The sequence below is a fragment of the Eublepharis macularius genome, chromosome 5 (genome assembly GCF_028583425.1).
Source record: "Eublepharis macularius isolate TG4126 chromosome 5, MPM_Emac_v1.0, whole genome shotgun sequence".
NCBI lineage: Eukaryota > Metazoa > Chordata > Lepidosauria > Squamata > Eublepharidae > Eublepharis > Eublepharis macularius.
Window position 1 is genome coordinate 53,349,349 of NC_072794.1, and position 23,887 is coordinate 53,373,235.

Below are 23,887 nucleotides of genomic sequence, written 5' to 3' on the forward strand. Positions count from 1 at the left end.
ATCGAGTCTGGTTTGCTGCTGTCAGTGTGGTTGAAGGTGGGATTTGTGGGGGAGAGGAGAGCAAAGAGAGCGAAGGCGCTTCTCGGAGGGGAGGTTGGGGTGAGTTTATTTTTACGGCCGTTTGCTTAACATGAGGTCATATTCCTGTTATTCCGGATTAATTACTCCCTATATCTAGATTCCTTACCCACTCTAGGGCATCATCACCCACGTGTGTGAATGTGTGTGTGAGAGAGAGACCCTTCCTTTGACTTCATGTTCACTGATACAAAAAAGGGGTAAAAATGGCGAGGGCTCCAGTTTGGGCTGTGCAGCTGGACCGAAAGGAAAGGCGACACCTTTCGAGGGAGGGGGGGCGTCTTCTCCTTTTGTCTGCAACGTATCCCCTCTCCTCCTCTTTTGCTTAATGCCCGCTTTCGAGGGCGGCCCTGAGTGGCCTGCCATAGAGTCTGGCTCCTTCTTTCCCCAAAGAAGCGAAAGGATGGTCGGGGCAGGAGGAATTCCTGCCTCGCAATGGGACAGACTCCCTTCTTTGGGAAAGTTTCTCCCGAGAGTCTTCCTGACCCTTGGCTGTCCCGTACAAGTGCCCGCAGTCTGGAGACGGCAGCTCCAGATTGGAAGGCACAAAAGCCTCGCTAGAAAACAATGGGAAAGGGGGACCCAAAGACGCTCTCCATCTCTCTCTCTCTCCCCCTGTCTCCACGGGCCCGTTGGATGCTCCTCAAGCGCCACCCCCCCCCCAAGGAGGCCCTAAAAGAAGAGCTTGGGGCGCCCAAGTTGTCTGGCCCGCCATCCCCAACCAAACGGAAGCCATAGATCGTTCGCACGTTCAAAGCGCTGCATAAGGCATACATCCTGTTCCTCAGTACACGTGTAGGGCCATCCTCTCATGCTGCTGAGCAGTCCTTTCAAGGGAGCTGGTACACTGCAGCTGTCTGTATTTGGGAATAAGCACTAGCGAGCCTCTGGGATTTACTTCCGACTAAGCATGCCTACATCGGGCTTCACGGCTCTAGTCCGAAGCGCTGCTGTGGGTTGGGGATTAAGCCCTGCCGAGGACTTGCTGCTGGATCCCTTACAGGAGTGTCTGACAATATCCAGTGGGATTTGGGCTGCAAACCAATGCGCGCTTACTTAGAAGTAGCTTCCACTGAATTCAGTGGCACTGACTTCGAAGTAAAGGTGTTTAGCGTCGCGCTGTTCCGAGCTTAGGATCGGGCCTCGCGGCTCTTGGAATCTTACTATCAAGCCTCCTTGAACTAAATAAGATTTATTTCTGAGCAAGCTTTCTTCCGATCGCAAACCAGAATGCGGGTGGTGGGGGTGGGGTGGGCGCTGCAGGCTTCTTTCTTTTAAAGGCGGGGGAGAAAGCGATTGGAGGTGGAAAGGTGAAATGTTGCCGGAAAAGAAACACGCTGGCCAGGCGCCTCAGATGCTGCATTGTTCCTATCTAACACGCAGCCCTCTGCCTGTTTCCAAAATCCAGCGGAGTCCAACAAATGCCGGCAGCGAGCGGTAACTAGGATACAAATGTTGCATTGATTACTCTTGAACACTCAGTCGACTAGTCCACATTGAGATCTATCCCCATTTCCACCTGGTACACAAAATCACACCCTTGCAATCTGAACTTCATTGAATCCGGACTAAACCTCCCATCCTCCCAATTTCTTAACGCGGATTAGAATTCCCACTGTTGAAACCGGGTGGAAGAATTCCACTCTGGTTGAGGAGCGCTCGAAATTATTAAAAGGGCGGGGGCGTTTGCAGGTGGGGTGACCAGTAATCCGCATTAAGTACGAATTAAGGAAGCGTCCGGAGTCAAGCTCAGAAGACAGCACCGCCCAGACATTTCTCCGCAGTACTCCGGAGTAGGAAGCTGCAAGGAGACAACCCCGCCCCGGATGAGGTCCTGAGCGCTCCGAGTTTGCAAGGTACAACAAAAGGGAGAAACGAGAGAGCAAAACAGGGGGGGAGAGAAAGGGGGGGAGAGAGAGGCGCTACCTTGGCAACTAGAGCCGAGTAAGAAGCCAACGGGGAGGGCCGTCGCTGCCCACCCGCCTGCCGCAAGTACTCTCCTCGACTACGCGTATTCTTAAGCAATAACAACGTAATCCGTATTATCCACCCAAGAATACCCGTCACCGAAGAGAGTCAGAAAGCTGGTTCGGGCGCCGGTGCTGCTGGTCGAGGCGAAGAGGGTGTGTTGAAGCTGCACGCCCGCGCCAATAAATCCACAACGGTAGGTCCCGGAGGAAAGGAGAATCCAAGAGCGGAGTCGCCCGACCAGCGGCGCTTGATGCCAAATCCAAGCGGGACTCCCAAGGGCCTGCCAAGGCAAAGGAGAAGAGGCGGCCGTCAAGCAGGGGAGCAGCAGCAGCGGGGCAGCCCCCACCCCGGGGCCGCCCCCAGAGGCCAAGACCCAAGCAGACAGGCAGGCAAACGCCACTCACACGCAGGCATGCCCGCCACACGCGCCTGGCCGCACCGGCACATGCGCGGCTCCTTGGGTGGGGCGCCCCGATTCACACGAGACACGGGCACGGGTTGGCACAAAGGCGCTGGCTCTGGGCGCTGCGCGCCATCCGTCCACCACTGCGTGAATATTCCAGCAGTCCGCAGCCCTGGCGGAGAGGGGACCGGCCAGCCTCCGCCCAGAGAGACACCCGCGCCACGCCTGTTCCTAGAACCCCACGCAGCTCAGTCATCCGCATCAGACATGAAGGGGAGCAAGTAAGACGCGTCATCCGCATACACAGACTGCACATGCACGCAGCCACCGGCATACCTCCGAGAATGGTACAGCCAGCCCTTCCTCGCTCCGTCCTCGCATCCGCTGCTCGGTCCAGGCAAGGGACGGCGAGCGTACCTTGGCCAGCTCCCGCTTGCTTCTTCGGGGCTCGCTGGCCGTCCCATCCCCTCTCCGAGTTCTCCCGGGGGTGGGCGCTCGCCGAGCTCTTCGCCGCAGCCGACCCCATTCCTGTAGGAGAGATGCACAGTTAAGCACACACATCTTACCAAGCCGATCGCTTGGGGGAGAGGAGGGGGGTGGCGATCCGCCTAGGCACGCCCGAGCGCTTGGACAGGTCCCGGCTCACGGGGAAGCACTCTCCGACTGCTGCCACCTACCAAAAGGCGCCCCTGAAGCTGACGGAGAACAAGCACCTTAGACCGCAGGCCTCTCCAATACTATATAACCCGAGGCAAACGAGGCTCCCAAGTCCCAAAGTATTCCATTTCCTTTCACACGTGCCCTCAAGAGCTGGGTCTGATCTGCGAGCTGGTTATGTTTCCCTAAGGCAACGTTTCGGAGACTGCCTGAGGAACACGCAAACCTATCCTATGGACTATTGTGCACACCTCACTGCCTGACCATGGCACCTCCAAAGTGAAGCTTAAGGGAGCGCCCCACCCCCGCTACAAGCGTTTCCAAGGTCCTGTCCACATTTTTAAAAAAAGTTTTCTTCTCCGAACCTTCCTGTAATGCTGTGCTTTTCAGACACGAAATATGAATGCTCTGTAATCAAAGACTCTAAACGGTGGTAGAAAAGGAAGTCTTTGTTTGGCAAACCCGTTGCAGTTGCCCCTGAAGATAAGGGTTGATTGTTCGGCTCCTGTAAAGGAGCAAAAATCTCAGCTGAACAGTTAAGTTTGGGCTACAAGTCCTTGATTCTGCTCCGCCTTGGCTGCAAAATACAAAGAAGCGCAGCGAAAAGCCTGGGTGTGGATTCTGCTCCCCTCCGCCTCGCAAGGCATCTGCCTAGCCGGCAAGCTCTGTAACTGACCAGCTTGTAGATCAGATTGCAAGTGACATTCAGGCAAGATGCTTGCGTTTATTCATGCCAGATTCTTCCTTTACTACCTGCACTTGCCTTAATACCAAATCATTGCGCAAAAAACCCGAAAGACGGCTGCTTTCCGTTTCCCCCACTTCGATCCCTTAAAAATACTCCATGAATAATAATTCAACACCCCCCCACACACACACATGTAACTTCCTTCCATTTTGTTCAGCTTTCAGCCACGTTTCTAACCCTCTTGAGGGTAGTAGGCTTTTGCTGTCTTATAAAATAACACCAATAAAAGAAACACCAGCACATAGAAGATTCCACTCCCTGTGTACAACTGAAGACTGACACACTATAAACAGCTTGGAGAAAGGAGGAAAAACGACTGAAGCTCTGTCCTCCTCGTGAAGTCCCAGCCACAAAAGCCCGTTCGAGAAAAGTCAACCTGCATGCCAGTTTGGGAAGATAAGACGCAACTCATCCCGCCAGCCTGAATTCTAAAAACAGTCTGACTGGGATATATTCCTCTTCAAAAATGCATTGTAGGAGGTAAGCTTGGACCTCCAAACTTTTCCAAAGAGTATGCCCAGCATTATACATAAGAAAACAGAGACACCCGCATGCAAGACGGCCACAAGCACGTTGGTAATTTCCTCCCCGGGCTGCGAAATAAGCCCTCCCGCCCCCTCCCTGCGGATCAAGCGCTCCTTTCGAAACTTGCTCGTACAGTCGCACCCGTTCACCGCTTCAATGCAGTGATTCCCGTGCACGGCCCTCCCTGCTGGAAAGCACCTTCCAAAATGGTCGAACACAGTTCAGCACCGGGAATCAGTGGACAGCTCCCTCCTCCGAGACTGCCCTCCAGCCGCTCCGGGAGAGAACTGGCAAGCCTCGAGCCAAACAGCGGCGGCTCCTTAGCCAGGGTAGAGACGACTTACGAGAGCCCCATTTCCTACCAGACCGCTCGCCTCCTTCAAACCTCCTTAAACTGTCGGCTCCATCTCCACCCCACCCCACCCCTGAACGCTAGCTCTCTCTCTCTCTCTCTCTCTCACACACACACACACGCACATATACACACACATCGCAACAGGAACAAACCCTAGTGCTATCCGCGGGCGCTTTGTTGCTCGTTGTACACCTTTTGCAGCTTGTGGTGCCTGGAGCGGCGCTCAGCATCAGCATTAACTACCTTTGTTCATCGAAAGCCATGTTGATTAGAATCTTCCTCCCTACCTACCGTAATAACTGGAGGGACTGAGCCCTTCCAAACCTATGGATCATAATACCAGACCAGCAAGGTGCTCCTTATAATGTTAAATGTTTCTCTGCGTTGATGGGGGTGGGGGGGTGGAAAGGGAAGGGTAAGCCATAACCAGCAATGAAGAATAAAGCTTTAAAGCAGTGCCACTAAGGTAGACATACAGAAGAGAAACGCTATTAATACGAGCCACGAATGCTATGACTTAAATGAACTCTGGACTAAACATGGCAGGGTGGCAATGCACGGAGAGAGTTAATAACAGAAATGTTTGTCTTGATCAAAGTGCTGCCTTCCTTTCAAAAGCCGAGAATCGCTCCTCGCCACTTCCTCCCCATGCAGTTCCCAGAAATCCACCTCTGTTGAAGTGCTTACCCTTTAAATCCCGGTTTCAAGCCGAACTCCAACTGTGTGTAAAACCCAGGGAGTCATCTGATGAGCTGGGGAAACAGGCTCTGGGCAGCGGAAAGCTGCTTTCGTGCCCCCTCTTCCCTCCTGGTGCTGGATTATAGTGTTAACAAGCCCTGGGAAAGGGACCTCGGCGCCTCTCGCTGGCTTTGTGTGTGTGCTCCGCTGCTTTCCAACCTCGGCGGATGCTGGTGCTCTCCAAGTCCCCGGCGATCGCCTTTCAGATGCTGCGGGCTTCCAGAAAAGAAGTGATGGTGGGGGTGGGAGGGAGGGAGAGAAGAGGAGGGAGAGAGGGAGAGAGAGAGAGAGGGGAGAAAAAAATCGCCTAATGCAATCAAATCGATCTGATCCACACCATCTGTCGCCTGCCACTACACACAAACGTTAAAATAAGGAAAAACGGGAGTCACTGACAGCTCAGGAAAGGCTGGTCTTGCCGAGTTCATTTTGAGCAGAGCTTAATTGGGGGTGGCCAGTTACCCGAGCTGCTGTTAAGCCATCAAGCACTAGATCCCAAACATGCTAATGGTAGATTAATTGAGGAAGATCTGACATGTAGGCTTCAGATGGCTCTTATTCAAGACTTCCCAACAGGAAAGGACAGATGCCGGGTGGGATGATGGTAAACGTGCAGTCCAAAAAAAAAGAAAGAAAAAAAAAGCCGCTAAGAAAAATGGCTCTGTGTTCCCAGCCCTTCTCTCTGATACCAAACATGTGTCGAGCAGAACCGTTTAGTAGGTTGGGGGGTGGAGGGGGGTGGAGAGATGTTCTTGACCAGAGCAAGCAATTCCCACAGCTTGCATTTTAAGAGGAACATATATTAATTCTCTCTGGAAAACAAGCTTGAACATATGCTTGTTTCACAGTCTTAGTCCTTTAAGAGAAGTTAGGCACCTTCCTGTTCAGATCGGGGCTTTTTAAAAAAAACACCCTGTACCATGATCGCAGCACATCCAGATAATGTCTCTAAAATCTCAGAGCTGTTAATTTCATCAGGACTGACACAAAGTCAGTTTAACGCCAGCAACCCTTTGGACTCGCCCCCCCCCCACCTCCAGTGAGAATTATTTTTGAGAAAGACATTTCCGATCATTGAAATCTGGACACAGGCTGATTAAATATGCCCCCCTTCCCGAGACTCAGACAAGGGAGAGAGATTGACTCTGTGTCTGTGTGTGCGCGCGCGCGCGCGTGTACACCTAACTGCATTTACTCTGCCAGCCAACAAGCCCCCTCTCCAAATTTGCTTGCAGGTTTTAGTCCGTACTGACTAGTTGTTTAAATATATAGAAGATGCCGCGTGAGCAAACATCTCCTCTAATAAGCACACTGTTCATGGGAGAGAGGGTTACATTTTCACAACCCCAGAACAAATTAAGCCGGGGAGGGTTTTTAATAGACTCAAAGCGCAAATACATTTTCGTGTGAATGCATTTCTGCACAGGAAATGGCAGAGTGGAGTTGAAAATAACATGCAAATGAGCAGGTCGCTGTCCACAGTCTTGGTGCTGAAAAAGAAAGACGAAGCCGTCAAAAAGCGGAGATAATCTCCAGGTTTTTTTTAAAAAAAGAAAATTGCAAATTTATTATCTTGAATTGGAACGTGGTTCTCTCTGTACGCGTGTGTGTGTGTGTGTGTGTGTGTGTGTGTGCGTGCGCGCGTGCCTGTGCGTTGTCCCCTCCCTCTATAAAGTCTACACATTTCTCTTGTCAATGGCTGAAGCAATTAAGATTCTTGTCAGTTTCCATGCTTCCCTATTTGATTAGCAGAGAATTAAAAAGCGGGAGAAACATCCAAATGACCGACTTTTAATGTTCCAGTAAACAATTAAGTATTTAGGATAATTCTAGAGTTAACTGGACGTGTCTCCTGAAAGTTTGGGTTAATCTTTTTAGGACAAACCTAACGGTTATGAATTAGATTAGCCTTGGAGAATGTAGCCTAAAGACAAACAATTCAACTCCCCCCCCTTTTGTTTCAATATCCATTAATTAAGCACTGCTGCCTACCTACGCAGCAATCCTGGGTCATAGCCACGTGTCTGAGCCTAATCTCCCCGGCTGCCTTTGTTATCATTCGTGTCCAACGATTGCCCTCTGCAGGTCAGCCTCCAAGTCCTCCCAAGCAAGCCTATTGCAAAAAAGGTATGGCAGGCGGATTAGTTTAGGCAGACAGGCAACTTTCCGGAGGGATGACACTGGGGTTCTAAATACTAATTTAGCGTATGTGTGTGTAACCCCGCGCCCCGAATTTAGATGGTTTCTGTTGATTTGCGTTAGCTTGGGAGTTTTGTTCATAATATTCAGCATTACCACGCCATACAGTTCTTCCCTCCAGATCGGACGAGAGGAAATGCTTAGCTAGGTCCTCTTGACATCTCTAAGATAAATTACGGAGCTTAAATTCAGCAATGGAGAGCTTCTTCTTAGCCATCAGAAGGGAGATATGATGCAGATCTAAATCAAATCAAAGGTTGGGGGGGGGGGGGTCCCAGTGCCAGTCCTAGCGAAAGAGGATTCAGTTGGTCAGCAAGGAAGGTAACTCGAATTATACCTCTCTTTTAGGATGCCAAACTCAGTTGCACCTCAACCATTTTTGTTTTGATGATGGAGATAATGTTTCCTACCTTGTTAGACGGGCAATGGGAATTCCGGCTCTTGCTAGAGACTGTAAGTAGGGAAGAGGGGGTGGTCATAATTCCGCCGTCACGATTCTGGGGACAATGGGTGTGGTGGTGTATCTCTTGGATGGTTTGAGCAGGAAGGAAAGATGAGCTATAGAGGAGCTCCAGCCCAACAGGGAGAAAAACAATCTCACTTAATTGCCTGTTGATAAGGATCGTTTTATATTTCTGTAAGGAGGATTGTAACTTTTGATTCTCTGTCAGGTATGATTTTCGCAGTGATAGTTGGCCGCACTTCATACAGCACAAGCGAAGAGTCGATCAATAATATGCAAAACGTTCTATTAGGAGATTCTAAGGCAGACTAATTATTAATCGCTCGGTTGAAGGTAATTGTAGAGCGTTTGATTTGTCCTGTTTTAAAAACATTAAAGAAAGACTCAGAGGAGTATTCATAACAAGTGCGTGTGTGTCACGCACATTTTGTGTGTGGAGCTTGTGAAACAACTATTTCTCATAAGCTGCTTAGAAGCACCGGAGTGCATTCACACCTTATTCAGATCCATGGAAATTTTGCCATTGGCTTCAGTGGGATGAAGATTGACTTTCATCACGTGACAGTACTTTCAGCGACAGTCCCAAATTCGTGACGTCATTTGACTTTGCGCTGGAGCCCTTCAATTCCGAGGAATAAATGGCACCACATCATTGCCGAACTGGTTATCTCCGCACAGAATGGTGGGCGAGAGCTGGTGCGCTTATGACTTAAGTTGACCCCCGCCAAGAGAAAGCACAGCGTTAAAAATGATCTGCAATAAGGGCCGCAGTCAGTTCTCAGTTCCAGGGCATCCATATGTGAGCTGCTGCTGCTGCTGCTGCTGCTGCATGGTCACTAGAAAGACAGCTGAAATACTTTCCTTACTCCCAGGGAACCATTCAAGTTCCTTTACTGTGGGATTTTTTTTAGCCTTAGAAAGAGAGCTGCATGAGATGGGTGATGTATTTTGGGCCACGCTGACTACATCTTCCTGGATGCCCCATAAACCGCTGGTGCTCGTCTAGCAGGCTCTCCTTTTGGAAGAGGCAAATGTGGAAATACAGCCTCCGGGATATGGACATGAACTACAGCTCTTCTCTCTGCAGGGATGTAACCCCGGGGTGGCAGAAGCGCCCCGGGGGAAAGAAGAAAGCGCTGCATCTTTAAAGGCAGAGGCGCATAGAAGCCTGTCGCCTCATTCCCAGGTGCTTTCGGGGGCTCATTTGGGCTGCGCTATACACCAGAAAGAGGCTCCGTCTGTGCGCGCTCAGAGGCGCTCTCTTCCTCCTAAGGAGGAGCCCTCGACCTTTTGCAGGCCCTGATTCCAATCCGGGGAGTGGCAGAAGACCAAGCCAGAAAGACGGCTGTTCCTGGGAGCCTCCGAGCAATGCTCCGGCGCCAGATCTGACTCCAAGCCTGGAGGCCCGCTGCCCCGCGGCTCGGAGGCAGAGCGCGTTAAGAGACAGGCCCAGATGGTCTCATTGCCGGGCAAGTTACCGAGAGGCTGCCAGGCGCCGGGGGCCGAGTCCGGGGCGCTTGAGGCCGGAGGGGCAGCCCATGGAAAGGCCCATTTCGCCGCCTCTCGCTCTCCCGCCCTCTTGGCTGGGCCGCCGCTGACTCCCAGGCAATTGCCAACCCTGCTGCTCTTGCCGCGTCCCACGTAGTTGAATTGCAGGCCTGCAGTGGCAGCCTGCGAGTCCAAAGCCGCGAGCAAAGCCGAGGCAGGCCCTGGGTGGGACGAAGGCGCGGGAGTTGCCCAAATGAAGCTTCACCCCTTGTTTTCAGACCTTAAGACTTGCCCATCGGGCACCTCTTTTTTTCCTCGCAGTTCCCATTCATGTAGACGTCGGTTTGGTAGGCAGAATGCAAACAGACACAGCTGCATCTTGTTGGCACGTTTACACAAACTTATGTTTTGTCCAGCTAGGGGTGTATCTTTCACGCACATTTAGGCCTAATCATCGATTCATTAAAATCGTTTTTAGCCCGCCTTTTCCTGCAAAGAGAGAACCTTAGGCGGCTTACAGAATATGCTCAACAAAAACAAAAACCTCTGGGAACGTGGAGCTGCCAAATCCCCACCATCACAGACACAGTTCTTGATTCCTACGGCTATACACTGAGTTTCAAATACGCACTCACACACCTTCAGATGTCAACAGACTACTGATTTCAATACACGCCAACAGGCACACGTGTTTTGCAATCGACCAGCCCTCCCTTCTGCAGGCATTCTCTACCGCCAAACCAGTAACATTTTTTGCCTTGGAGAGGGGGAAAAAAATCTTCCTCAGAGCTTCCGTACCCATAAGGTCGTCTGGCTCATAAGGAACGGGAAGGGGTTAGCTTCTCCTTGTAACACAAACGCCATAGAGGGGAAAAATCTCTCTCTCTCTCTTTTTATAGGGGGGAGGACTTTAACTTGGCCTTTCTGCCCGCTCAGTCGACAGCCCCAGCCAGCCAGACTAGAGCCCAAACGGAACTTCTTTAGGCAGAGCGAAGGAGCCCCCTGCTGGTTAGACGGCGAAAAGCTCGGCGGCGAAGCTTGCTTACAAAGGAGTCAGGGCGGGTCCTCCGAGTGACTCGAAACACTCTGCTCCAAGGTGCTGGGCTGAGACCTTTCAGTGCATCATGGACGGGCTTATGGGTTGTTTTTCCCCTCGAAGCGTTATTTGTTGAAACAGACGCTGTTTAACAACAGGTCGATTTTTCACAGAAAGCCTAGACTTTTCTGTTTTTTGTTAGTAAAGCTTGGCCTTGGAGAAGGGGGAGATGGAGGTTGGTGCTTTTTATATTATGATGCATCCTATAGCTTGAGGTGTGGAAGAATAGACAGCGTGGCCCTTGTCCACCTGGAAATTCTGCTCTCTCTCTCTCGCTCTCTCTTTTTTTAGAAATGACACATTCTAGATTTCCTTTCAGTTGGCAAGACTGCATTTTGTAAGGAGAGCAGAAGAGATAGTATTTCTTATTTGCACAAATGCTCAGCATTTATTATACTGGACATAATTCTCTCTCTCACTCTCACACACACACATGCACAAAAACACACAGGAGCTGATAATACAATAGCTACAATTTTGTTTTCTGACTAAGGCACCTTTAATTTTTTTTAAAAGCTATGTGTTTGGGAAGTGAATAATTACTTGGGATATTTATGTTTTAATCCATTTATGAATTGTCTTGCGGACCCAATGGGTGCAAAGGTGGCATATAAATACTGATGTTCTAAAAATAGACAAATAAATATTTCTTTCATACGGACAACTATTGATCTAGATTCTGGAACAGCTCCCTGTGCTAAGTTCTACTCCTTCTCAATTCTGCCTTAATTAGGATAATTTCTAAAACTGTTTCCGGAATTGGCACATGCACAATTATCCTGCAGCATCCTTCAATTAATTTTTATCTTCCTTCCTGTCATGAACTTTAATGATGCCCACATGTGCACTGATAAAATACTAACCCCAAAGCAAGACTGGTTGCACTGAGATTCCCTTTGCATGGATGGTACTTTGCTCATCCACACAGCCACTCCTGGGCATTGGTGAAATGCAGAAATCATCTTGATGCAATCCTCGTGTACAGTCTGATCACGATCAAGATGATGAGGATTTTGATTTTGCAATGCACTGCACCTCCATCCATTGGTAATGTAGGGGAAAGCATGAAAGCTAGGGCCGACAGCACCTACATAGTACCCTGTACAATACTCAAGAGGTAAAGATGCAAATCAGAGAATCCATAACTCATCCAATCCCCTTCAAAAGCAAGGCTAGAGGATCTGGAACTCCAGACTCTGAAGAGATATTCCAATGAACATTTTGGAATAATCACTGATAGTTCTGTCTTATCCTGTCAAAGAAGTTAAAGTGTGACAGAATCCAGGACTTAGTTTTTGAGTGTTTTCAGTGTGAGAGTTCAGCTCTGAGACATAATTAAAAATAGGACTCCAAATGCCACAGAGCACTGTCTCTTGTTCTTTCTTCAAATCCCTCCTCAACCCTAACCTTTAACACCTTAGTCTTCTTCCTGCAAGGAAAGTGCCCAAATAGGGACCACTGCTTTTGCGCATATCGTCTCCTCATTTACATTTTCTCTCCTCCCCCCTCCCCTTGGGAGAACTGATTATAAATTCTTTGTGGTAGGGAAATGGTTGTTTAGGTTACATTACATTGCATGTACATTGGTGGTGCTACAGAATAATAAGTAAGGCTGCAATGTTTAGCTACTTAATAAACAAAACAAATCTATGGCAAGCATTTTCTGCAACTAACAATATTGGATGTGAGGTAAAATGACAGAAAGGAAGGAAACGATGTTAGTTTTATATTTCTCTTCAGTCCCTTTTTTCATCCTTTGATTTTTTGAAGTTCGTTCGTGCAGAAAGTTAGTTCCTACTGCTCAAACTGTGTCCAGCAGCATAGAATAAACTATATATAGGTCAAACCCCATGTTTCCAATGGCGCCATTAATCTACCCACAACTGAGGTCTCTGTGAAGTCCGCTTGCACTACTTGGCCCCTAGCAGAAGACCAAAGGGTGCCAATATTCTCTGGAGGCCTGATCTCTTAATGGCTTCAAAAATACAAGGGATACAACAAGCAACCTTCTCTTCTGTAAATGGATTTAGCCTTGAGCCAGGCAATTTGTTTTGAATGGCAAACACTCTTCTTTTAGCAAAGGTTAAGAGAAGCCTCTTTTAAAACATTGTTACTTCTCTTGCAAAACCAAATATGGAGTTTGCATTGATACAACACGAGGGTCTGTTAGCCTGGCGCTTGTGATTGTTTACCAAAGTTCTTCTGTCTAGATGAACAAATAGAAACCTGAGCTGAGGAAATGCGGTGGTGAACACTGAATTTTGTAACACTGAATTTACTCATCTGCCAACATTTTTCATGGGAAGAGTCTTTGAGTCCAATCCATGAGAAATTTGTTCTTGTATCCAGCACACCCCACTTGTGTGCTTTGTATTTGAATTCAGAGATGCCCAAGGGGATGTGCTGGACTACTGGAGTTGTTCTTTCACTTTCTCTTAACATAAGAAAATATTCTTGCCAGAGGGAGCTGGTGGAGCACTATGTCTCTGCCCTCCGCCCTCCAAAAGTCAACCAGCGTACAATAATATTGGGTTATTATAGAGATGACTGTGTGAAGCATATTGACCTCTCTGCCAGTGCATTCTTAAGCTTAGAACTGCACTGTGAAGTTCTAACAACAACAACAACAACATTCACTTTATATACTGCCCTTCAGGGTGGCTTAACACCCACTCAGAGTGATTTACAAAGTATGTTATCATTATCCCCACAACAACAATCACCCTGTGAGGTGGGTGGAGCTGAGAGAGCTCCTAGAAGCAGTGACTGACCCAAGGTCACCCAGCTGGCTACAAGTGGAGGAGTGGGGAATCTCTGTTTTAGGAAGCCAAAGAGAGCCAGTTTGGTGTAGTGATTAAGAGAGGTGGGACTCTAATTTGGAGAATCGAGTTTGATTCCTCACTCCTCCACTTGAAACCAGCTGGATGACTTTGGGTCAGTCACAGCTCTTCGGAGCTGTCTCAGCCCCACCCACCTCACAGGGTGATTGTTGTGAGGATAATAACATACTTGGTAAATTGCTTTAAGTGGGTGTTAAGTTGTCCTGAAAGGTGGTATATAAATAGAATGCTGCTGTTGTTGTTATAATAAATGAACGTTATAGTCATAGATACTGCATTTGTCATGTGTGTGGCTGGTTGTTTTAAGTGATGGGTCATGTGTGGCTGCTGCATTAAGCAATGGGTCATCACAGCTTGACCACCACCACCAAAACAAACAGACAAACAAGCAGTTTTATTTCACCCGCAATCTACTCATACATCATGTTTTCCTTTGCAGCCATTTCATGCAGCCATCTGTAACTAGGTCCATGGATTGAATCAGCCCTCCTCTCTAAAAGGTGGAGGAATGTGCATTACTTGCCCCCAAAATGTAGAAAATGTATTGAATGCAGAAGACAATTCTTACTGATGACTGTCTGAAGGAATCGACTGGTGGGTTCATGCAACATCTAATTAGTGCCAGTTTAGTGTAGTGGTTAAGAATGGCAGGACTCTAATCTGGAGAGCCAGGTTTGATTCCCCACTCCTCCAATTGAAGCGAACCAGCTTACCTTGGAGTAACAGCTTTCTTGGAGCTTTCTCAGCCCCACCCACTTCACAGGGTAATTGTTGTGAGGACAATAATAACACGCTTTGTAAACCGAGTGGGCATTAAGTTGCCCTGAAAAGCGGTATATAAATCAAACATTATTAAATTTAGTATTATTATTCCTTTTTAGAACAATAGTAGGATGGTCCGTGGGTCTGAGTGCCAGAATGGTGTGTTTACTTTGTAAGTGAAGTCACCTGCACACTGGATGGGTAGGTGGCACTCAGTTCTCTACTGTGCAGTCAGGAGTGACAGTTCAGGTAATGAATGAGGTAGAACTATGTGTCACTGAATAGTGAGTGAAGTTATGTGTATGCTTAAGTGAACTGGCCCCGATATTAGTCCAAACAAGATCCATCAGAAGCTTGAAAACAGAAAGTTTATGATAGATGGTGGACTAGAAACTGCCAACCAGTGGCAGTTACTTGGAATTAATGAATGTATAGTGCAAGGGGATCTTGTGAGCAACATCAGTAAGCTGCAGCTTGGGACTGGAGAATGTGTGACAGAAGACGTGTATTTTTCTTGTAAAGCACTCAACTACAAAATCATCAGAAGTGTAATATTTTCCAACTGGCAAAGGATGATTTATCAAAACAGTACATGAAGAAGGATAGTGCACAGGTTGTCTTATCAGTCCTAATCTTCCCAGCTATATTGGTGGATAAGACTGGCAAGGCAATCCTATGAAGAGTTACTCTCCATAGGAGTTACTCCATAGGAGTAACTCTTGATAGGATGGCACTGAAAAAGCCCTGTTCACATGTTACTGTGAATGCACATACATCCTGCATGTGCCTGCAGGATGCGTGAGGGAACCCTGTGAGTAATACTGTGAGAGGACAGGATAAACATTTGAAGGATAGCTAGATAAAAGTTGGGGAACATTTAAACTATCAAACTCTGTAAGTCTTTCTGTTGGCTTTGGTAATATCAATTCATCTGAACACCACAGAATGGGGTGTCTGATATGCAGCATCAAGATTGGTATAATTAAATCCTTTCAGTGCAACAAGCCTTTGCTTCAGTATACAGTTTGACACGCTACCTTTGCATATATGTGGGTGTGATGGACAGGTCTGGCTCCACCTCTGCCTCTCCCGAGAGACGGCCAATGCGAGCAGGTAGAATGCTGGGCCAATCAGAGAGTCCATTGGAGGGAAAAGAAGGCTTTTGAGAGACTGAGAGGAGAAGGGTTTGAGATGCTGCTCAGAGAAGCAGTGGAAAGATAGCTGGCTGTTAATCTGTTCTTTTGCTTTGAAACCTTTCTTATTTTAACCCCAGTGTGTGTGTTAGTTTAAAATCCGTTCACTCCTATGTTCCATTGTATAAATAAAGTTTGTTTTTGTTTTGTTTAACCCTGATTGGCTTGAGATTGTTAGCTGAGGGGAAATATCTGACACACACACACAAATGCTCTGGTCATGACCAATGGGCCTAGTAAATTAAATGGTGGCAGCGAATATATAGGGAAAGCAACCCCTGAGTTTTCCTTTCCCCAATAGCCCTGGGCTGTAGCTGGGTGAGGGGAGATATATCTAGGGAATGGGCTGCCTGTCTGGTGAAGACTTTGGAAGAGGAGAGAGGGGATCCTGTGAGGATTTGGGGCAGGACTCTCTGCCTGCTGTAGTGGAGGCTAGACAGGTGGCATGTGGTAGACTCCCAGTCTTTATCTTCCTTTGTGGCAAGGAGTGTGAAAGTCTTGTGTGTATGAGGTGGGGTCTACATACACACCTGTCCCCACCAGATTGAGCTTCAAAACCAAAAATGAACCAATAGCAACTGTGTGCCTATTCACCTTAACTTCCTCTCTCTGCCAGTACAGATAGGCAACATATACGTGTTACTTCTCTCTGTAATGATCCTATTTTAAATCCTCATCACTGGATAGTAACAGGAAGGCTATGTCTCTGCTTAAACCATCTGATGCATGCCGACCAAATACTTTATGGATTATTTAATTTTTTTTTGCCTTTTTTGTCCCTAAGCATTTTGGATGCTTCTTTTAATTTGATCAATGTTTCGTACATATGCACTATGTATTACTATAAAAGCTCTGTCTGAAGTCAACTTCAGGGGGTGCGTCCAATGGGAAGGGATTGAAGTGAGTCCCGTATACAATTTTGAATGGGGCCTCTCCCGTTGAAGCGTGTACACTGTTGTTATAGGAGAATTCGGCTAGAGGGAGAAGGTCCACCCAATTATCTTGTTGAAAATTGATGTAGCAACGCAGGAACTGTTCTAATATTTGGTTTGTTTTTTCGGATTGCCCGTCGGTTTGTGGGTGGTGGCTTGAACTGATGCCTTGCTCAATATTCAACATTTTCAAAAGCTCCCGCCAGAAGTTGGCAACGAACTGTCCGCCGCGATCCGAAATCACCTTGGATGGAAAAGAATGTAATTTTACGATGTGTTTTAGAAACAGATCCGCTAGTTTTCGAGCGGAGGGTATAGCAGTACAGGGGATAAAATGAGCTTGTTTGGAGAACAGATCTACCACAACTAAAATACAATTATGTCCTTTTGAAATAGGTAGATCAGTGATAAAGTCCATGGATATTACTTCCCAGGGCCTGTTCGGTGTTTCCAATGGTTGCAGGAGACCCGGAGGTTTCCCTTTTCTGGTTTTTGCGCTGAGGCAAACAGGGCAGGAACTAACGTATTGGGAAATGTCTTTGCGCATGCCCGGCCACCAGAATTGTCTTTGAATTAGGTGCAAAGTTTTCAGGTACCCATAATGTCCAGCAGTGGGAGCATCATGACAGCGCTGCAAGACCTCCAGCTTGAGGCTGTCTGGGACATAAAACTTGCTCCCAGCTAGCCAATCCCCGTGTGGGGATTGGGTTAGTTTGTTTCGCGGAGCTTTATCCCCCTCCTTCTCCACTTCAGTTTTAAGTTTCGATTTCCACTCTTGGTTGGCCGGGAGGGGCTGCTTGGCACGGCTGCGAGTAATCACCACGCCCCCAAGTTGCGTAGGCGAGAAGACCGTGTCGACAGTCTCCGCCCGTTTGCTCTTATGTTGGGGCATGCGCGACAGGGCGTCCGCCAAAAAGTTAGTTTTGCCCGGGAGATAATTTAGAGTGAAGTTGAATTTGGAAAAGAATTCCGCCCACCGCAATTGCTTGGCATTCAGTCTGCGTGGGCTCCGGAGGGCCTCCAAATTTTTATGATCTGTCCAGACCTCGAAAGGGTATCGCGCCCCCTCCAGCCAATGTCTCCAGTTAGTAAGGGCTGCTTTTACTGCAAAGGCCTCCTTCTCCCACACATTCCAATTCCTCTCCGCCTCCGAAAACTTTTTAGATAAGAAGGCACAAGGCCGCAATTTCCCATCTTCCCCCTTCTGTAGCAAAACCCCCCCTATCGCCGTATCGCTGGCGTCGACCTGTACTATGAAGGGGGATTGTTCGTCGGGGTGGGAGAGGATGGGTTCCGTTACAAATTGCTTTTTTAGGCATTCGAAAGCCGTTTGGCAATCGGGGGTCCATTGTAGTTTGGAAGAGGGTTTTTTAGCTTGGTCCCCTTTATCTTTGGTTTTCAGCAACTCTGTCAAGGGGAGTGTGATTTGGGCAAAATTTGCTATGAAGTCTCTGTAGAAGTTGGCAAAACCCAGGAAGGATTGCAGTTCTTTGCGGGTGGTGGGTGTCTGCCAATCTTGGATCGCCTGTATTTTGGCTGGATCCATTTTCAGACCCTCTTGGGAGATACAATACCCGAGGTAAGTGAGTTCGGTTTTGTGGAATTCGCATTTGGACAACTTGATGGGCAGTTTATTCTTCATCAAGGTGGCTAGGACCTTTTGTACCATTTGAATATGTTCTTCCTCGGTGTCCGAATAAATTAAAACATCATCAAGGTACACCACCACCCCTTTGTACAGAAATTCGTGTAGAACTTCGTTTATCATGGACATGAATACAGACGGGGCTCCCGTCAATCCAAAAGGCATGACTAAGTATTCATATTGTCCGAGGGGCGTATTAAACGCGGTTTTCCACTCATCCCCTGCCTTGATACGAACGTGGAAGTAAGCATCTTTTAGATCTAATTTAGTAAAGATCTTACCTTGGGCCACGACGTTGAGAAGGTCTCGGATGAGCGGTATAGGATAGGCGTTGTTGGTGGATACTGCATTCAGTCCTCGGAAATCCGTGCACAGTCGGAGTCCCCCATCCTTCTTTTTCACGAAAAGGACTGGAGCGGCATGGGGGCTAGAGGCTGGGCGGATGAACCCTCGTTGGAGGTTGGTGTCGATGAATTTCCGGAGCTCTTCGCGTTCATGGAGACTCATGGGATAGAGTCGTCCTTTGGGCAGTGAAGCTCCGGGTAAAATTTCCACCGCACAGTCCGTTCGTCGGTGCGGGGGTAGAGTATCAGCTTCCTCCTCCGAGAAAGCATTTAGAAAAGGCCAGTACGGTTCGGGTATTTGGTTGACTTCTTCTTGGGTGAGAAGGGCCTTTTCCTTATGAGTTGGAACTTCACCCCAGTTTTGATTCCAACGGTGATTTTTACAGTTGGCATGACTGAAGGTAATACATCCTTGTGCCCAGTCTATGTAGGGATTGTGATCACATAGCCATTTGCTGCCTAGAATTAACGGGTACTTGGCAGTAGAGCTGATGACAAAGGACCTCTTCTCCCAATGTTGTCCCATGCCTGTGATCACCGGGATGGTTTCAGTTGTGACAGGATTCATGTTGGTACCATCCATTTGTTCAAAGATTACTGGATTTTGTAAATCCCGAGTCGGTAAGACCAGTCCATTGACTAGAGCTGGGGCTATGATGTCTCTTGAGCAGCCCGAGTCAATAAGAGCTTGCACCCGAATGTGCATTTTCCTCTCTGGGTTGATTAGAGTCACTGGCATGAATAAGATGGACCCAGGTGGCCGGTTCCGTGCAGGGACGGGCTTGGGGCGGATCTGTCGTTTTGGCCCTTTTACGACAGATCCATCTCATTTCCCGACTGGGGACTTTCTGGATTGACTTCTGAAGATGGGGAAGCGGGATCGTATTCCATAATTTCTTCCGCTTCCAGCCCTCTTTCTGAGGCTGGCCTTTGGGAAGCGCCGCGGCCTCTATTCGCTCGTGGAGCTGGAGTCGGGCGTTGGAGTGTAGGAAACGGAGCAAGGGTTGGACGCCGTAATTGAAGCGGAGGTCTTTGCACAGGCCGGTATGGGCATTGTGCTGCAAAGTGACCAGCCTGTCCACATTGCAAACACAGCCCTTGTTGCCATCTAGCATCTCTCGCTCCACGGGTGGCGTAGCCAGCTCCCCGTGCTCCCCTCTGTAAGGTCAATGGTCTTCTTTGTCCCGTTTGTTGTTGTTGTTCAACCAAACGGACTTCTAAAATGCGATTCTCCACTTCGCAAACAAGTTGGATCCAACCTAACAGTGTAGGTGGATTGTCTTGCATGAGGGCTCTGTCCAAAAGTCTCGGGTTAAGTCCTTGTTTGAACAGAATAATTTTGGTGGACTCCTCACACCTAGGGCACTTGGCTGCTAATTGTCGGAATTTTGTGACATAGTCTCTTGCTGACATGCTGCCTTGTTTGATGGCTTGCAATTCTGTTCGGGCCCGGGTTTCTTCTAAGGGGTCTTCATATTGTGCTCGGATAGCATCCACTAACCCCTGGAGAGTATCGAGTTCTGGGGCCCCAACATTGTATAGTCCTACATACCAATCTGCTGCCTTGCCCTGTAAACGAGATCCAAGATGTTCAATTTGGCTAGCCTCACTGCCGAAAAGGTGCCCCCACCGGTTGAAAAACTGTACCACTTGCACCAAGAAAAATCCCAGTTTGGAGGGATCCCCATCGAAGGTGGCTTCCAACTTCACCCAGCCCATCGGGAGTTCTTGTCTCGGAGCAGGCGCTGGGTAGAAGTCCATCGGCAGTCTTAATTGCGCCTGGGGCGCGGGAGGAGGTAACTGGAGCCTCGGTCGGGGCAACGGTGGCGGCTGTACTGGCGGAGGTTGGACCGGCGGTGCGGGCGGAGGTGGTCTCGGTTGGGCCGGAGGCTGCAGTGGCGGGCGAGCAGGTGGCGGCAGTCTTGGCCTGGCTGGTAACACGGGAGGCGTTGGCGGCAGCTGTCGAGGTGGAGGAGGCTGGTGTGGTTGAGTGGAGATCGGCCTCTGAGGAGGGGGTTGGAGGTGCCGTAGTGGTGCAGGCCTTCCCGGTTGATTCGGAGGTGGTAAGACGGGCTGGTCCTGGGGCTGCTGCAACGGTATGAGCTGCGGTTGAGGTGAAAGGGGCCGCAGCGGCGAGGGTCGAACGGGTGGAAGGCCGCGCGGGCTTGCCCCTCCAGGCGTTGTTATTCTGGGAAGCAACGGCTGGCCCCGTGGCGCTGGTAGACCGTCTCCCGAAGGTTGCCCGACGGGAACAGTTTCTCGCGGTTGACCAGGGGCTCCCCCCTCGGATGGAGTCGCGTGTGCTCCCGCTTGGTCCGGCCGGACCGTTATAGGAGAAGTATGGGGGGGTATCACCGGTGTATCACTTGGCTTTTCCTCCCCTTCCGTAGGCCTTTCAACGGGAGTCTCGTCTGGCGGCACATCCCCTCCCGCGTTAGGAGGTTCGGTGGGAGTCTCACCGGGTGGCTCAACCGGGTTATCCCTTCTCGGTGGAATTTCCTGCTGTGTGGGAAGTTCCTTGGGTTGTTCTCCCGATTCGCCAGGATAGGTGCCCCCCTCGCCGGTAGGTGACGACTGCTGCTGAACTTCCTCCACCGGATAGGAGATGACACTTCGGAGGGTAGCTATCTGTATCGCCATCTCTTCAGGGGACAGTCTTTCTCCTGCTCCCATTGCAGAAATTAAATGAATGGCATGAGCCAAACTTTCTTCCATATCCATCAGCTTAGCTTCTAACTGTTGCATTCGACTTGGCCCCGGTTGTTCACTCATGGAACCTTCATTCATTGCACTCACCGGGGAAAAGGGGCCCCAAGGAGGAGGGTCCCCTTGGACGACTCGCGACCTCGCGGCTAGAATTCCCTTGGCCATACCTGTCACGGCCGAGATGCTGGTATCTACCGCATAGGTGCGACCTTGTATCTGCTCCCAACTTTGTTCAGGGACTTCCGTTGGCTCTTTCCACGGGGCAAGTTCGGAATAATCCCAACTCAGGGCGCCGCGGCGAGACGTGTCCTCCTCCGTCTGCTCGAACGTCCTGTTCCAATATCGCCAGGGTTGGCTGCTATCTAGCTCCGGGACGGTTTCTAGGCTTCGGCGCCCATCCATCGAAACTCGTGGATGGAGTCCACCTGCCCGGCACTCTCTCGTTTCTCGGGGTCTGGCTCCCCACTCCGACGGGGTGGGTACCGAGATCAAGGGGAGAGCGGTCGCTTTCGGCCTTGCCCCGAGGTCGCCTTTGGTCTCGTCCCGAGTACTGAGGTCGATGAGAGGCGGGGTGGAAGTGGAAGCTCCGGTTCCGTTCCCGGCTGCTCCCAGCTCCTGGGAGTCTTGGGCTTGCACAGGTTGATTGTCGGGAGACGCATACGGATCAAACAAAGGATCCCTGTCCGGGACAACCTTGGATTCCGCTGGGCCCGACTCAGACATGATTGGTAACAAAATGTCAGACTGTGGCTAAATAAGGCTCTCACTACAGGGTTCCCTTTAGAAGCAAACACAAGTCCATTGTTTGAGAAAGGGAACTTTACTGCAGACAAGGTCCATTATAGTCCACTGTCCTGAATAGGAGACTCAGGATGGTACATGATCATTGTTACCAATGAAGAGCAAGCATAGGATACAGAGTAACAATACCCATCTGGATCAGCCTCCCCCCACAGTTCTCAAAACAACATCTCTCAGTCCTGGGAAGCTGCTCTCCTTCAAGGCCAATGCTTGGTGGAACGGTGTTAGACAAAACAGTCTCCTCCGGTGGGAATGCAGCCTGGGAACTGGTGCACCTGGGAAGAAAGCACTTAAACACTAGAAGCATTAGAAAATGGAGTCAGTACAGTTTAGATATACACTGGACCTGACAATTTTGGCAATCAGGTCACTGATTGAGAAGGTAGTTCAGACCCCCACTGGAAAGGACTGGATGACTGGTCTGGATGTTAGAGCTTGGCAGAACGATCTCCTCCTCAGGAATGTCTGAAAGTTTTCACTCTTGGACTCCTTTTCAGATGAAATTGGGGATTGTGAGATTTCCAAGGCAAGCTCTTGAGGACATTGTCTGAGGGTCAGGTTTAAAAAGATGGAATTCTGTAAAAAGGAAACTCAGCATTTACCTCCAGGCATGTCCAGATAATAGATGGCACATGTAATTGCCACTTATACATAGAAATCAATCAGATTAAAACCATGATTTGAGGTAATATTTTGCAAGAGTCTTCCATTTTAAGTAGTCTCAAGGGAAACACAGGCTAATCTATTTTTACAATGAGTGGATTGTTGGAAATGCCATTCTTTAAGCTGGGAAGCTGAGACTGCCCTGGGAAGGATCGCTGACTGTTCTGTCACATGAACTTGTCCACAGAATTGAAACCCAAGGCTAAATATTGCAGTCTTCACCATCTGGCTGGCTAGAAATTGACCAACACATCCATGTGAGGAGGCCTTTTGAAAAAGTTTCTCAGGAAGAATCTGATGATAGGTGGATATATTGGAATTAGAAGCTGCAGTATCAAAAAGAGTATAAAAAACCCCCCTCTTTTTGATTTTGCTACTACAGACTAACACGGCTAACTCCTCCAGAAGCTGCAGTGTGTGTTTTCTTTCATTCTGCCCTTTTTCTTTTGACCATAATTTCTGGTCATGATTCCTCTCTTCTTGCCCTGGAGGACATCGGTTTGGGTTCAGCATTCTGACAGAATATTCTTTAGTTTTAGGTCCCCCCCCACCTTGAAAGTAACGAGTTCTTTCTTAAAAAACATCTTGGAAGATGAATTTAGTGTAAAAGAGGCTATATTTACTTTGGCAGTACATATACTAAAATTGGAATGATACAGAGAAGATTAGCATGCCACCTGAACAACAGTGACATGCAAATTTCTGAAGAGTCCAATATTATTATTTTTTTTGAGAACCAGTGTGGTTTAGTAGCTAGCGTAATGGACTAAGGTCTGGGTGGCCCGGGTTTGATTCTCCTCTCTGCCATAGAAACTTGCTGTCACATACTTTTAGCCTAATGTACCTCAAAGGGTTGTTGTGAGGAACAAATGGAGAAGAGGAGAATGATGTAAGCTGCTTTGGGTCCCCATTTGGGAGAGTGAGGTATAAATAAAGTAATTAAAAAAAAACAATAGCTTGGTCCTTGGACACTGAATGAAACTGAATTAAGTACAGATCAGACTTTTACTTATTTCTTTCCATTTTTATAATATTTTTGAAGACCAGATCATAAAAACATAAAGCACTTGTCTAAAAAGGCACTTTCATTTGACAACTCCAATGCATTCAAGAAATGTAGAAGGAGACTGGAGAGTTGTGTACATTCTGATTCTGTTGTAAATACCTCCACCATTGTGTGTGTGTACAGACATTTTATATTCAACTGTTAATTAACCAAAGTGTCTTGCAAGTTAAAATACTTTTCTCGCACTGCAATGACATAGGCAGTCTGTTACTCA

The 23,887-nt window shown here is 48.5% G+C and overlaps 1 non-coding gene across 1 annotated transcript; it reads left to right on the plus strand.

Annotated features, from left to right (window-relative positions):
- Positions 1-23,226: 23,226 nt before the first annotated feature.
- On the plus strand, positions 23,227-23,329 carry LOC129331536 (U6 spliceosomal RNA). Its single transcript, XR_008597189.1, has one exon. It is a non-coding gene; the product is annotated as a U6 spliceosomal RNA (small nuclear RNA).
- The last annotated feature ends 558 nt before the right edge of the window (positions 23,330-23,887 follow it).